Source organism: Chrysochloris asiatica, unplaced genomic scaffold (assembly GCF_000296735.1).
Source record: "Chrysochloris asiatica unplaced genomic scaffold, ChrAsi1.0 scaffold00115, whole genome shotgun sequence".
Lineage (NCBI taxonomy): Eukaryota > Metazoa > Chordata > Mammalia > Afrosoricida > Chrysochloridae > Chrysochloris > Chrysochloris asiatica.
This window is the reverse complement of record NW_006408633.1, coordinates 2,321,827-2,336,806: the sequence shown is the minus strand read 5'-3', so window position 1 is coordinate 2,336,806 and position 14,980 is coordinate 2,321,827.

Below are 14,980 nucleotides of genomic sequence, written 5' to 3'. Positions count from 1 at the left end.
TCTGTAAAGAGGCCTTGTGCAGCAGATTTGCCTAATGCCATACGTTGTTTGATTTCTTGACTGCTGCTTCCATGAGTGTTGATGGTTGATCTGAGCAAAATGAAGTTTTTGACAACATCAATCTTTTCTCTATTTACCTTCATGTTATTTATTGGTTCATTGTTAAGGATATTTGTTTTCTTTACATTAAGGAGTAACCCATAATGAAGGCTGTGGTCTTTGATCTTCATCAGAAATATTTTAAGTCATTTTCACTTTCAGCAAGTAAAGGTGTATCATCTACATATCACAGGTTTTTAATCAGTCTTTTTCCAACCCCATTGCCATGATTTTCTTCATGTAGTCCAGCTTTTCAAATCATTTGCTCAGAATGTAGATTGAATAGTAGTCATTAGTTCATATTTGGTAGCATAGTGGTTACGAATCAGACTGAGAACTGCAAGGTCAGTAGTTTGAAACTACCAGCTGTTCTGCAGGAGAAAGATGAGACTTTCTGCTCCGGTAAAGATTTACAGCCTCAGACACCCTGAACAGGATCACTATGAGTCCGAACCAACTCCACGACACATAACCACCACCACTACCACCAGTTCATATCAGTTCTGGAATCTTCCCCCACCCCAAAAAACTGTTCGTCTGAAGTCCAGTGAATCACTTCATATTGTTGTCTCTTCTAGCCATGATTTTGTAATTTCCCATTAAATAATGTTATCCTAATAGGTATAGATAAGAGAAGGTGAGGGAAGGTGCTGATAGGATCATATGGTTCTGGTGTAAATGGCTGTTCACAGGGTTAATTGTGATTGTGGTGGTGGTGATTATGTGCTGTGGAGTTGGATCCAACTCATAGCGACCTTGTATAGGGTTTTCAAGGCTGTAAATCTTTATGGGAGCAGAAAGCTTCATCTTACTCTCATGGAACAGCTGGTAGTTTCAAACTGCTGACCTTGCGGTTCGCAGGCTGGTTCAACCACTATGCTACCAGAGCTCCTTTAGCTATCTCAAAAACACTGTGGATTTTCTAAGTATCAACTTTGAGTTTGCTGCATGCACCAAAAACAATACCACTATTGTATGTGAGCCATGCTTATCTACATAGACTAAATTGCTGGTAATCTGGCATGCCAGCTTGTTGTAGGACAAATCATTAGGATTCCAAGGACTCAGTTTGTCCAGCTGATAGGGTCAGTTAGGCAGCAATTCAATTCTTAGAAATATTAACAAAGGGTTTCAAAGAAACTTCATTAGGTCTTTACCTTAGGAAATTACTACTCTGAAGATCTTTCAGAGGTTTGAGAGGCTGGAGATGAGAACCATATTTTTCCCCAAAATCATGAAATCCTGAAATTTCTGAGTTCTTCATATTCTCTCTAACTTCTGCTTGGAATCTGACAAGTTTTTGGTAATAACTTTTCTTATAGCACCTTACCATGGATAGTTAAAAGCAACTAGCTGACATTACCAGTACTTTACCTGGCGATTTCTTTTGTTAAGTTTTAAAAGTCTTTAGGTGTATTTTCTAAATTTTAGGTTACATGTGACAGTTTTACTAAATGTGATACAACTTCAAAACGCAGGTTGACATACTACACTTTTCCTTTAATGGTTTTCTTCCAGTTATTTTAGCCTCCTTTAAAGGAATCCTATAAATCACTACTGGATAAGCTCTGGACCACAAGGCAGGTGTGAAGCACAAAGTCAACAGTTCAAATTCATCAGTCGCTCCTCAGTAAACCTATGCAGGCTAACTATGGGACAGAACCAACTCGAGGACACTTAACAACAACAACAACAACAATGGGATCCTTATAAGCTGACTCTTAGTATCAAAATGAATGGATTGTTTTTAAGCTTTTGCTACAGCAACATTCCACTTTCAGTACTAATGAGCTTACCACCTACTTTTAGTCATAATAATAATAATATGTAATAATGACAAAATTCTGTAGTAAACAACTACATGAATGAAATTGTGTAAAGGAACCAAAAAGTGTCCTTGCCTGGTGTACATAGAAACAAATTATTCGTGCAGTAGTCTTTGAGAAAGAGAAATTGGTTTTATTGTGAAACACTTAGCAATGAACCAAGAGGACTGACTTCCCCAATATACGGAGGTTTTCAGACATGAAATGAATTGAAATAAGAAAGGAACAAGATACATATTCATAAAAAGGGGTGGGGCAAGACCAGGGATTTGTTGAACCCATGTATGCTTAGATGTAAAGGACCAGGTATTTTTAATTTACTATGTAGATGTACCGGAAATGTTTGGTGTTTTTTTGTTCTGGTAAATCAGGAAGCTTTGCTGGAAGTGAGGTTAATAAGTTGCTTCCATTGGCTGAAAGGCTTCATACATGTGTTGTTGTTGTTAAGTGCTATAGAGTCAGTTTCAACTCAGAGCGACCCTGTTCAGGGTTTCTAAGGAGCAGCTGGTGAGCTTGAATCGCTGACCTTGCAGTCCAAACCAACCATGCAGCCCAGTGCATTGACTGGTAGTGCCACACCAGGACTCCATTATTATTACATGTTTGGGGATATGAATGAATTGGGTCTGGTTTTGGCTGGTTATTTTCTGAGTGTGTCTGCTGGTTTTGGTTTCTGGAAAACAATTAACAGGGAAGTTAGTTATCTACTACAATGAATTAGCAGGAGAATAAGGTAACATTACCTCAAGATATGGTGGTTTTAGAATCATTGGAATCATCCAAGCAGCAGATCTGATGAGCACATATAGAAGTTATCTGGTTAGCAGATGCTGGAGCATGGCCTAGTTTTGAGGAAATGAGATGGCTTATCCCTGCTCCATGTGTCTCTTGACTTCTATTAGCCTACCTGGGTATTTCTTGTCATGCATTTTGGATCACATTTTCAAGTTACATGGGTAAACCTTGGGTTGGGAATTGTATCTGTCCCCACCTCTGAGAGTTAACTACAGAGTTTCATGACCTAAGATGTTAATATAGAAAGGAACAATTTATAAAGATCACTTAACTAGGTTGAATTTGTTTCCAGGTCTTATCAACAAAAGTTAAGAAATGGATTCTTTAATTCAGATTTCATTTGAGTTGTCTAAATAACATACTTTAGATTATGTCATATTTTACATTTATTTTGTACTATTTAAAAATAATAAAGCAAAAAAAGGAAAAAAAAAAAAAATCTCCCTGAGTAGAGTTCCTTTTATTTTCTCGTTTAGCAGATGAAACAGAGCTGTGGTGGTGCAGTGTGATAAATGTTAGGTTGCTTACTGCAAGGTCAGAGTTCAAACCCACTAGCTACTCCATAGGAGATTGATGAGGCTATCTGTCCTTGTAAAAGATTTACTGTCACAAAAACTTTAAAAAGCAATTCTACTCTGTCCAATAGGCTTGCTATGAGTTGGAATGAACTTGAAGGCAGTGGGGTTTTTTGTTTTGTTTTTGATATACAGATAAAGAAATCTCTGCAAAAGGATTAGATTACTTGTTAATTTTTTTTTTTTTTTTTTTTCTCTTCAGGGACCAACAGTTAAAGCGTGCTAAAATTACAAGCATTTGTACCTGCAAATTAATCCATACTAAACAGCAACAGTGTTTATTTCAGTTAGGGGACTTTTTCCCACTTTGTTATTTACCAGGATATTTAATTTTTATACATTAAATGGTTAAATTAGATTTTCTTAGTGAGGACAGACCTTGAATATATTTTTCCAATATCCTGTTATTTTTGTTGTTGTTAAGGGTCATCGAGTCGATTCTGACCTATAGTGAAACAGCCTAGGGTTTTCTAGGAGCAGTTGGTAAGCTTGAACTGCAGACCTTGCCATTCAAAGTGACTTTGCAGTCCAGTGTAATAACACACAGGGCCACACCAGGACTCCTCCAATATAATAAAAAGGGCTAAATATATTTCCACATGTAAAATGCATGACGGCATATACTAGGATCAATCATGATCTTCCTGTAGAAAGAATTGAATTATAATGGATAGCCTTTAGGGAAAATATAGGTGACAGGATGATATTCACTAACTGTTACCAAAGCTGTCATCGAAGAAACCACACCCCTAGTATTAAAGACCTCTTTATTTTCTTTAAGCACATAGTCATTGAATTTTATGGGAACCTTTTAGCCTTCTGTGGTCACTTATTCCCCAAAGTGGTCACTAAAGGAAAATTAATTAATATTCAAGGACAGGAATATAATATTTTTGTGACTTTCAACCCTAAGAGCAAAACCCATTAGTAGCTATAGATTTTTCTGTTCAGCAATGAGCTAGTGTATAATCAATTTATGTTAGCCTAACACAGTATATCAAGTCTTGCTGGGTCTGTGTTTCTGTTTCCTGTGACAGTTTAGGTCTTAAAGATAGGATACGAATTGAAGTCTCAAAGGTTGATCTCAGCCACCTTTTTAACAATCCCTTAGCAATAAACAATTTTTAAATCAATAGATTCCTTCTGGGTGAAACAACTTAATCATGTACCTCCTGACACTTTAAATCAATTAATACTAAAAATACACAATACATTTACTTAATGTTTTTTATTTCTCTACCAGTCTTTCTCTCTCTCTTTCTATTGCACTTTAGTTTTTCTCTGTTCTGTCAAGAATTTGTTTTCCTAGAAGTATTGTTGTTGCTGTGTGCTGTCAAGCTGATTCCAGCTCAGAGTGACCTGATGTGGCAGTGAAGAACTACCCATACAGTTCTTTAGGCTGTAATGTACATGAGAGTAGATCACCAGATCTTGCCTCCCAGGGAGCCCCTGTTAGATTCAAATTGCCAACCTTTTGTTTAGCAGCCAACTGCTTAACCAACGTGCTTCCTGGCCTCCTTCCTTGAAGTATTAAAAAACAAACAACAACAACAACAACAACAAAAACCCCACTGCTGTAAAGTTGATTCTGATTCATTGAAACCCTTATATAGAGTTTTTGAATTGTTAATCTTTATGGTTAGCAGATTGCTTCATTTTCTCCTGCAGAGCAGCTTGTGGGTTTGAACTGCCAACTCTGTGGTTAGCAGTCTAATGATTATCCTTCCAGGGCTACTCCTTGAAGTATAGAGATTTTTTTAGGATTTGAAAATCTTTCAGGCAACCTTAGTCCAAAGAAACTAGTCTTCTAGAGTCTTAAAAAAATTGAAAATATAATGCATAAATCTGTCTTTTGACTTTTCAACTAGAGTCACTGTTTGAAATGCTTTTTGTTTACCTTAAAAATAAGTTATATTATATTTTCTTCATTTTCTAGGCCAGCCTCTCATGATCTTTTTTCAGTGTTATACAATATGACACTATAGTATGTGGAAAGTGTCTGTTGCCATGGAACCAGAAGATCTAGTTCTGTTAACATGCACATATCACTTATGTCTCAGGTTATTCATCTTTCAAATGTGAACAACAATGATAATCTCAGCTCCCTCTACCTCAGCAGTGGTTCATAAGGGTAAAATGAGCCACTAATGTATGAATGTCTTCTATGGACTACAAATCTTTCCACAAATGCAAACATATGAAATGTGGGGAAATTATTCTTATAATATAGTAACATTCCACCCCTCTGTTGGAATGTGGTGCCCCACACACACTTACTTTCTTTTCTGAGATCACAGATAAAACAAATCTAATATTAGAAAACAATGTTTGATCATTCCTAGAAAAATGACAGAAAACTTTTCAACAATAGCATGTTCCAGGGTTTTATTAAAGAGGAGAGAAATATTACTAGGAAAAGGTTTGTCTTCTCACAGTTTCTCAGAGTCACCCTGAAGTTAGACTGAGGTATACGTCAATCCAATCCAAATCCAATCCAAATCTCTTTCACTGTCATGATAAAAGGGAAACCCATCATTCTGAATAATTTTTATCTGGCTTGTGGGAGGGATACTAAAATAGACTAATAAAATTCTGTGGTTATGTATATCACTTAAAAGACCAAGAAAACTAGTTAAGAGACTAGGAGAAGAAAGAATAAAACAAACAGGAGAAAATCCTTCAGGATTAACGCAAACTGACCCAGTATGAACTGTTTTGCCACTTGAGAAGAAAACAGAAGAACACTTTTGTACCACACTTTGAATTTGTAATCAGTATTTAATAATAGAATAATAAGGCTTTCTGCAATAATCTTTCCTCCCTCCCTACACACATGGGAAGAGTTCCAGGAAGTAACAATATTTGCACTGGATTCATAAATATGCAAATTTCCAATTATTTTATTCTTTTTCAGCAGTGGTCCAATGACACATAATGATATAGGCATTCTAGTCAACCTACTTATTAATATATGGTAAAGCAAATGCTATTCTCATGTTAATGAAAATGTTGCTTACCATCTTAAGAGGACTTGTTGTTGTTAAGCCATTGAGTAGGTTCCAACTCATAACAACCCTGTGTAGGGTTTTCAAAGAACACCTGGAGGGTTTTTAACTGCTGACCATGTGGCTCACAGTCCAGCAATGATCCTACAGTACCGTACCATATGTCCAGGAATATCATTGCAGACATCAAATGGATCTTGGCTATAAGCAGAGAATACCACTGAGATGTATGTTTGTGTATTTTTGACTATGCAAAGGTAATTTTCTATGTTGATCATATGGAGTTTGAAAACCAAAAAGAAGAACATGCTTGGCATTACTCAAACTGAAGGGACTGAAGAAAAAATTGCATACGCAACTTATAATCTTGAAAGATGTTAACAGTAAAATATTGAATGATACATGAACCATCAAAAGAAGGTGGAAGGAATACACAGAATTAGTGTACCAGAAAGATATGGCCAATGTTCCACAAGGTGAAGAGGTACCATATGATCAAGAGCCAATGATTCCAAAGGAAGAAGTACAAAGTACATTAATGTCATTGGAAAATAACAAGGTTCTGGGAATTGATGAAATGCAAATTGAAATCTTTCAACTAATGGATGCAGCTCTGGAGGCACTCACTCATCTATGCCTGGAAATGTGGAAGAAAGCTATCTGGCCAACTGACTGGATGAGACCCATATCTGTGGCCATTCCAAAAAGAGGTGACCCAATGGAATTAGGAAATTATTGGACAATGTCATTAGTATCCCATGCAACAAAATTATGCTAAAGATAATTCAAAAACAGCTGCAACCATACATTAAGAGAGAACTTTCAGAGGTATAAGCCAAATTCAGAAGAGGACATGGCACGAAGGATATCATTGCTGACTTACATGGATCTTATATAAAGCAGATAATACCAGAAAGATGTTTACCTATGTTTTATTGAGTATACAAAGTCTTTCTATTGTGTGGATCATGAGAAGCTATGGAAAGTATTGAAGAGAATGAATATTCTGAAATACCTAATTTGCTCATGAGGAATTTGTCTATAGACCAAAATGCAGTTGTTCAAACAAAACAAGGAACACTGACTGTTTAAAATTAGGAAAGATGTGCCCCAGGGCTGAATTCTTTCACCATGCTTATTCAAACTTTATGCTGGACAAATAATCCTAGAAGCTGGACTATATGAAGAAAAATGTAGCAGCATTGGAAGAAGACTCATTAACAACCTATAATATACAGATGATACAATTTGCTTGTTGAAAGCAAAGAGAACTTAGAATACTTATTGATGAAGATCAAAGATCACAGACTTCAGTAAGGGTTACATCTCAATGTAAAGAAAGCATAAATCACCACTGGACCAATAAATAACATTCATATGAGTGGAAAAAAGATTGAAGTTGATAAAGACTTCATTTTGCTTGGTTTAACCATCAACACTCATGGAATCAGCAATCAAGAAATCAAACGATGTATTGTATTAGGCAAATCTGATGCACGTGACCTTAGAGCAAAGATGTCAGTTTGAGGTCTGAGGTGTGCCTGATACAATCCATGGTATTTTCAATACCTTCATATGCATATGCAAGTTGGACAGTGAATAATGAAGACCACAGAAGAATTGATGCATTTGAGCTATGATATTGAAGGAGAGTATTAAAAGTACCATAGGCTACCAATAGAACAAACCAATTTGTTTTGGAAGAAGTACATCCGGAATGCTCCCTGGAAGTTAGGGTGGCCAGATTTCAACTCTCATACTCCAGACATAGTATGAAGAAGAACCTGTCCCTAGAGAAGGATATCATGTTTGGTAGAATGAAGGGTCAGAAAAAAAAGAGGAAAGACCCCCAAATGAATGGTATGGCGGCAGGAGTGATGGGTTCAAATGTGGCAATGATTGTGATGTTCTGTTGTGCCTGGGGTCGCAATTAGTTGGTAGTGACTCTATGGCACCTAACAACAACAGAGTGTAGAATGGATCTTCCAGGATACTTAGATGCCGAATCTGTCCATGGAGGCAATCATTCCAAGAGAATAAAGGGATATTGCATGATTTAAAATCAGAAAAGGTGTGTGTCAAGGTTTGCATCCTTTCATTATACTCAAAGTGTATTTTGAGCAAATAATAGAAACTGGACTACGTGAAGAAAAGCCAGCATCAGGATTGGATTACGACTCATTAACCACCTGGTATATGCTGCTGATACACCCTTGTTTGCTGAAAGCAAAGAGGACTTGAGACACTTGTTAATGAAGATCAATGTAAAGAAAATAAAAAGTCTTCAAAACAGGACCAATAAATATCATGATTCGCAGAGATAAGATTTAAGTTGTCAAGGGTTTTATTTACTTGAATGCACGATCAATGCTCAAGGAACCAGCAGTAAAGAAATAAAAAATGGATTGTACTGAGCAAATCTGCTGCAAAGGACCTCTTTAAAGTATTAAAAGAGCAAAGATGACACTTAAGGACAAAAGTGAGCCTTACCAAAGCCATGGCAATTTCAATAATCTTATATATATGTTAAAGTTGAATAATGAATAAAGAAAATCAAAGGACAATTGATGTATTTGAACTGTGCTGTTGATGAAGAATATTGTCAGTACCATAGACTACCAGAAGAACAAGCAAATCTGTCTTGGAAGAAATACAGTCAGAATGCTCCTAGGAAGTGATAATGATGAGACTTCATTCTTACATACTTTGGATATGTTGTCAGGAGGAATCAGTCCTTGGAAATGAAAATCATGCTTGATAAAGTAGAGGGGAATCAGAACAAGAAGAAGACACCACTAATGAAACGGATTGACACAATGGCAACATTAATGAGTTTAAGCATAACAACTATGAGGTTGGTGCAGTAACAGGTACTGTTTTCTTCTGCTGTGCGTGGGATCATTATGAGTAAGATGACACCTAACAATAATGTGATTATACCATTTCACTGAGATATTTTATTCACTTTTATTGGATGCCTACCATTTGCCACAGGCCATCGACAGGGAAAATCAACCTGTCGATATTATAAAATGACTTTGGTAACCTCTCAGCTTGCAGTCCTGGTGTGGCTCTGTGGGCTAATGTGCCAGACTGCAAAGCCATTTGAACTGCAAGGTTGGTGGTTCAAACTCACCAGCTGCTTCTCAGAAACCCTCTACAGGGTCGCTATGGGTTGAAATCAACCCAACGGCACTTAATAACAATAACAACAAGCTTGCAATTCAAATCAACCTTCAGGTCCAGTGCTTTGCCCTACAGTGCCACACCAGGACTCCTTGACTCCTTATTATATATGCTATGTTATTATTGTTGTTGTTAAGTGCCATCAAGTCATTTCTGACTCACAACAACCTTGTATAGGGTTTCCAAGGTGTAGCTGGTGAGTTTGAACCACTGACCTTGTGGTTAAACTGAACTTGCGGTCCAGTTCTTTATCCCACAGCGCAATAAGCACAATTTCACTCTACCACAACTACTCCAAGACACCACCTCCCACACACATACCTCACATTTTATACTTTGCAGTATCAAATTTGAAATGTTTGTTGTACATCCTAACTGGTTCATTAATATACCATAGTTGGCTTGCTGTTATTGTTGGGTACTGTTGAGCTGGTTCCAGAATGACTCATGTACAACAGAAAAAAACAAAACAAAAACTGCCTAGTCCTGAGCCATCCTCACAAGCATTGCTGTGCTTGAGTGCATTTTGTTGTAACTGTGTCAATTCATCTGATTGAGGGGCTTAGTGTTTTACACTGACCCTCCACTTTTTCAAACATGATGTCCTTCTCCAGAGACTGGTCCTTCCTGACAACATGTCCAAGTATGGAGACAAAATCTCACCATTTTTGCATCCAAGAAGCCATCCAGTCTTACTTCTTCCAAAACAGATTTTTGCTAAGAAAGCAATTAATAGTAAAATGCAGTATTTATATGGAAAAGGGACTAGAATAGTTAAAACAGTGTTGTACAAGAATAACATGGGAAACATTTCTTTACTTTAATTCAAGACTTATTATTTAGATATAGCAATGAGTATTCTATATGTTATTGGTAGAAGAGGAGTGCCACATGGATCAATGAACAGAATGGTGATGGTGGTGGTTATGTGCTGTGGAGTCGGTTTGACTCATAACTACCCTGTATAGGGTTTTTGAGACTGTAAATTTCTATGGGAGCAAAAACCTCATCTTTCTTCCATGGAACTGCTGGTAGTTTCTAATTGCTGACCTTGAGATTAGTAGCCTGACTCATAACCACTACGATACCAGAGCTCATTAATGGAACAGAATAGAGAACCAGTAAATGCTCTGCACAAGTGTAAGTTATTAAATCTTGACATAATGTGACATAAATCCAATGGAGAAAAGTCATTTTCAACAAATTGTGTTAGAAAAATTGGATATCTATAAGCAAAAAAGAATAGGGACTATTAGTTGGAAAATAATGATCTTGGTGATAGAAATTGTGCTATGTATCACATGATCGAAATTACAAGACCAACAACTACTTTAGGGCAAATACTTTTTTTCTACAACATGAATGGTAACTATATATATGGACTTTGCCATATTAATTACACAGGTATCAACTTGACTACACATGTGCAAACAATGGAGAAGCTTATATCATTAGCCAAAATAAGGCCAGTGGTTACCTGTGTAACAGATCATCAACTGATGATATGCAACTTATGGTTGAAATTAAAGAAAATTAAAACAAGTCCGCAAAAGCCAAAATACATTTTTGAATATAATCCACCTGAATTTAGAGACAATCTCAAAAATAGATTTGATACATTTAGTACTAATAACCAGAGCAGTTATGGGATGATATCAAGAGCATCATACATGAAGAAAGTAAAAGGTCACCTAGCCTCAATGGCTTTATAATCAGAACTCAACTAAAGGAAGAAACAAAAAACAAAAAACAATTTTTGATAAAGGAAATGAGGGTAAATTGCTACAATTTGATGAACTTGACCTATACTCATGGGTGTAGTAGTTCAAAATACCAACAGAGAGGGATGGAGTCTTCACATCAAGTATCAATGCTATCCCATCTGTATACAGGGTAGATAGGGATGGGCAACGTAGACATTGGCTACCTAAAATGAGGGGGCAATAAAGGCACAAAGTGACTGGCTTACAAGTTTTCAAGGGGAGTACAGTGTAGGAGTATGTGGGGATAGATAGAGTCCCCACTGAATAGTTTTCATCTTGTCTAGAAGGGTCTGGTGAAAAGAGATGGGGATAAGATTCCTATGATTCAATAGTGAGTAATTGTTATCATGACTAATTGCAACTGTCACAACTGTAAAGGTAGAAGTTTTATAGCAAAAATGGAGGATTAGTTAATTTTACAGTCCAGAAACAGGACCCTAGGACCATCAAGGGAGAAGAGCATAAGTAGAATGCGGGACCCTATCCAGAGAAGTAGCAACACCAGAGATGGGGACATGGAGAGAGGGAGCAACTGAGGACTAAATTCATGGAAGAAGAGGGACTGAGAACATATGAATAAGACCTGATGATATTGAAGAAAGAAATCCAAACTGTTGTTGAAGATACAAGGCTCCAGGAATTGATCTAATATCAACTGAAATATTCCAAGAAACTGATGAAGTGCTGAAAGAACTCACTAGTACATGCAAAAAATTTGAAAGATAATTATCTGACCAACTGACTGAAAAAAATCCATATTTTTGCCCATTCCAAAGAAAGATGACCCTGAAGAATGTAGAAATAATTGAACAATATCTTCAATATCACATGTAAGTAAATTTTACTGAAGATAATTTTAAAAACTCTTGCAGCAATACATTAACAAGGAGTTGCCAGAAATCTAAGTCACATTCAGAACAGTAATTAGAGCAAGAATATCATTGTTGACATAAAATGGACTTTGACTTAAAGTAATAATACTAGGAAGATGTTTACTTGTGATTTGTTTAATATACAAAAGCATTGTGCTCTGTGATTTATAGCAAATTATGGGTAATGTTGGTAAGAAAGGAAATTCCAGAAATTTGACTATGTTCATAGGGCACCTGCACATAGACAAAGAAGTTGTCATTAGAACTTAAAAAGAGTATACTGCCTGCTTTAAAAACAGGAAAATGTAAAGCTTGGTTATATCCTTCCACCATATTTATTCAATTTGTATGCTAAGCAAATAATCCAAAAACCTGGATTATTAGGATTGGAGGAACCTGTGATATAAAGATGATATCCTTACTTTATCAAAGCAAAGAGGATTTCTGATGAAGATCAAAGAGTATGCATTTCAGCTTGGATTACAATTCAATATAAAGATACCCAAAATACTTACAATTAGACTTATAAACATCACAAACACAGAATAAATATTAAAGTTAAGGATTTTATTTTACTTGGATTCACAATCAGTCCTCAAGGAAGCAACAATCAAGAAATCAAAGAACACATTACCTTAGAAATTTTGCTGCAAAAGACTTCTTTAAAACAGTAAAGAGCATAGATGTTACCTTGAGGACTAAGGTGAGTCTGACCTAAGCCTTGGTGTTTCCAACCACCTTATATACATATAAAATCTGGAGAATGAATAAGGAAGACTTCACAGAACAATGTAAAGCTCTGGAAACTCTATAAAGCATTGTTATGAGTTGGAACCTACTTAAGGGCACTTAACAACTACCAAGAATATAAAATTGATATATTTGAATTTTCCTGTTGGTGAAGGATATTGAAAGTATCATGATTTTTTGTTTTTGTTTTTTTTTAAATGCTGTTGAGTCTGTTCAGACTCCTAGCAACCCAATATAGGGCTTCCAAGGAGTGGCTGGTGAGTTTGAACCACCAATCTTATGATTGAAACTGACCTTGCGGTCTTGGGCTTATCCTACAGTACCACACCATGACTGCCAGAAAAACAAACAAACCTGCCCTGAGAGAACAAACAGAAGGTTCCTGAAAAGCAAGGATGGTGAGACTTCATCTCAAGTAATTTGGACATGTTATCAGGAGGGATCAGTTCCTGGAAAAGGGCTTGGTATAATAAATGGTCATCAGGAAAACACACACACACATACATACACAAACAGAGGGCCCCCTCAGTGAGGTGGATTGATACAGTGACTGCAGCAATAGGCTAAAAAATGACAATTGTGAAGCTGATGCAGGACTGGACAGTGTTTTGTTCTGTTGTTTACAGGATCACCATAAGCTTAATGGATTCTCAGGCACCTAACAAAAATTCTCCAGAATAACATTCATACTTATCATATAATTAATCTAATTACTCCTCAATAAGATTTTTTAAAAATACTTTTGTTTCCTTTTCCAAATCTTGTTTACAAAATTATCATGTTGGTACAGTGTGTCAAAGAGAAATAGAAAAATGTCTTTTTTCACAATATGTTTCCATACTGGAATTCTTCCTGACTTAAATTCTGCTTTTTTAAAAAAATTCTTTTTGTCCTCTAAGTTGGTGAAGAGCAGTTGGTGAAGAGCATTTATAGTATTCTTGCATGCTATTATATGGCTTTGAATACATTTCCCTGTTCATATATTTCTTTAATGGGTTTTTTTTAACTGAAAGTAGAAACTCACACATGCAATAAAGCACATAAAGTATTTTTTACGTATGTCTGAGATGGAAAAAAAGTGAATGAAGGAAGCAGGCGAAGGGGGGTGCTAGTTCTCCAGAATTTCTAATTTCCATTCCACCTTTAATGGTAGAAATAATACAAAACCAAAAATGTGTTCAGGCATAATGTGGACAGTTACTGAATTCCTCTATTATTAATGGTTCATGAGCACTGGGGAAAGATAAACATGTCTTTTCCTAGTACTATGACAACCATCAGGACTTTAAGGATGTGTATTATACTTTTTAATTACTTCTTCAAGCATTATGAACATACCTGGGAAAATGTGGGCTCTGCCTCACTCTTCAGACTTTTGTGCTAAAAACCTTATTTATTTTGCATATTTAGTGAATAGTTTATAGATGTTACATGATAGCTGTTTCAATATGATTGGAGATTGAATTGTGACAATAGAGAATCATTCATTTTAATCTTGCTTGAATGAGGTCTGCATCTGAATCTCTCTCTCTCTCTCTCTCTTTCTATATATATATATATATAGATAGATAGATAGATAGATAGATAGATAGATAGATAGATAGATAGAGAGACATCAAAAAACTCATGGAAAAAATCCATTGTTGTTTATTAATTCCATTTTGTCACAAACTTTTTGAAGTTGTCTCATAAATTTACTGTAAATGGAATATGAAGAATATTAGAAATAATATAAGAAAATTAGAACTTTTTGTTGAAGAACTCCACTTATTTGTCCATTATAATTTTTTTTTTCACCAAATTTGCACCAAAAGTCAAGAAGAACTGTACTTTTCAGAAGAAGTGATTCAGAGAAATCAATGTGCTGTGCACAATGTAGTATTTAGTGCTTTTTAACCACTCTTACTTTTCTGTCACCACTGAATCAATTATTCATTTCCGCACATAGCCTCCATGAATATTTAGATTCCCATGGTAAAATCAGGAAATCTACAGGTCAGTGCAGATATATAAGGACGTTATATTACTGTTGCTATGTACCATCAAGTTGGTCCCGACCCATTGTGATCCTGTACAGGGTTTTCTAAGAGTGGCTGGTGAGCTTGAACC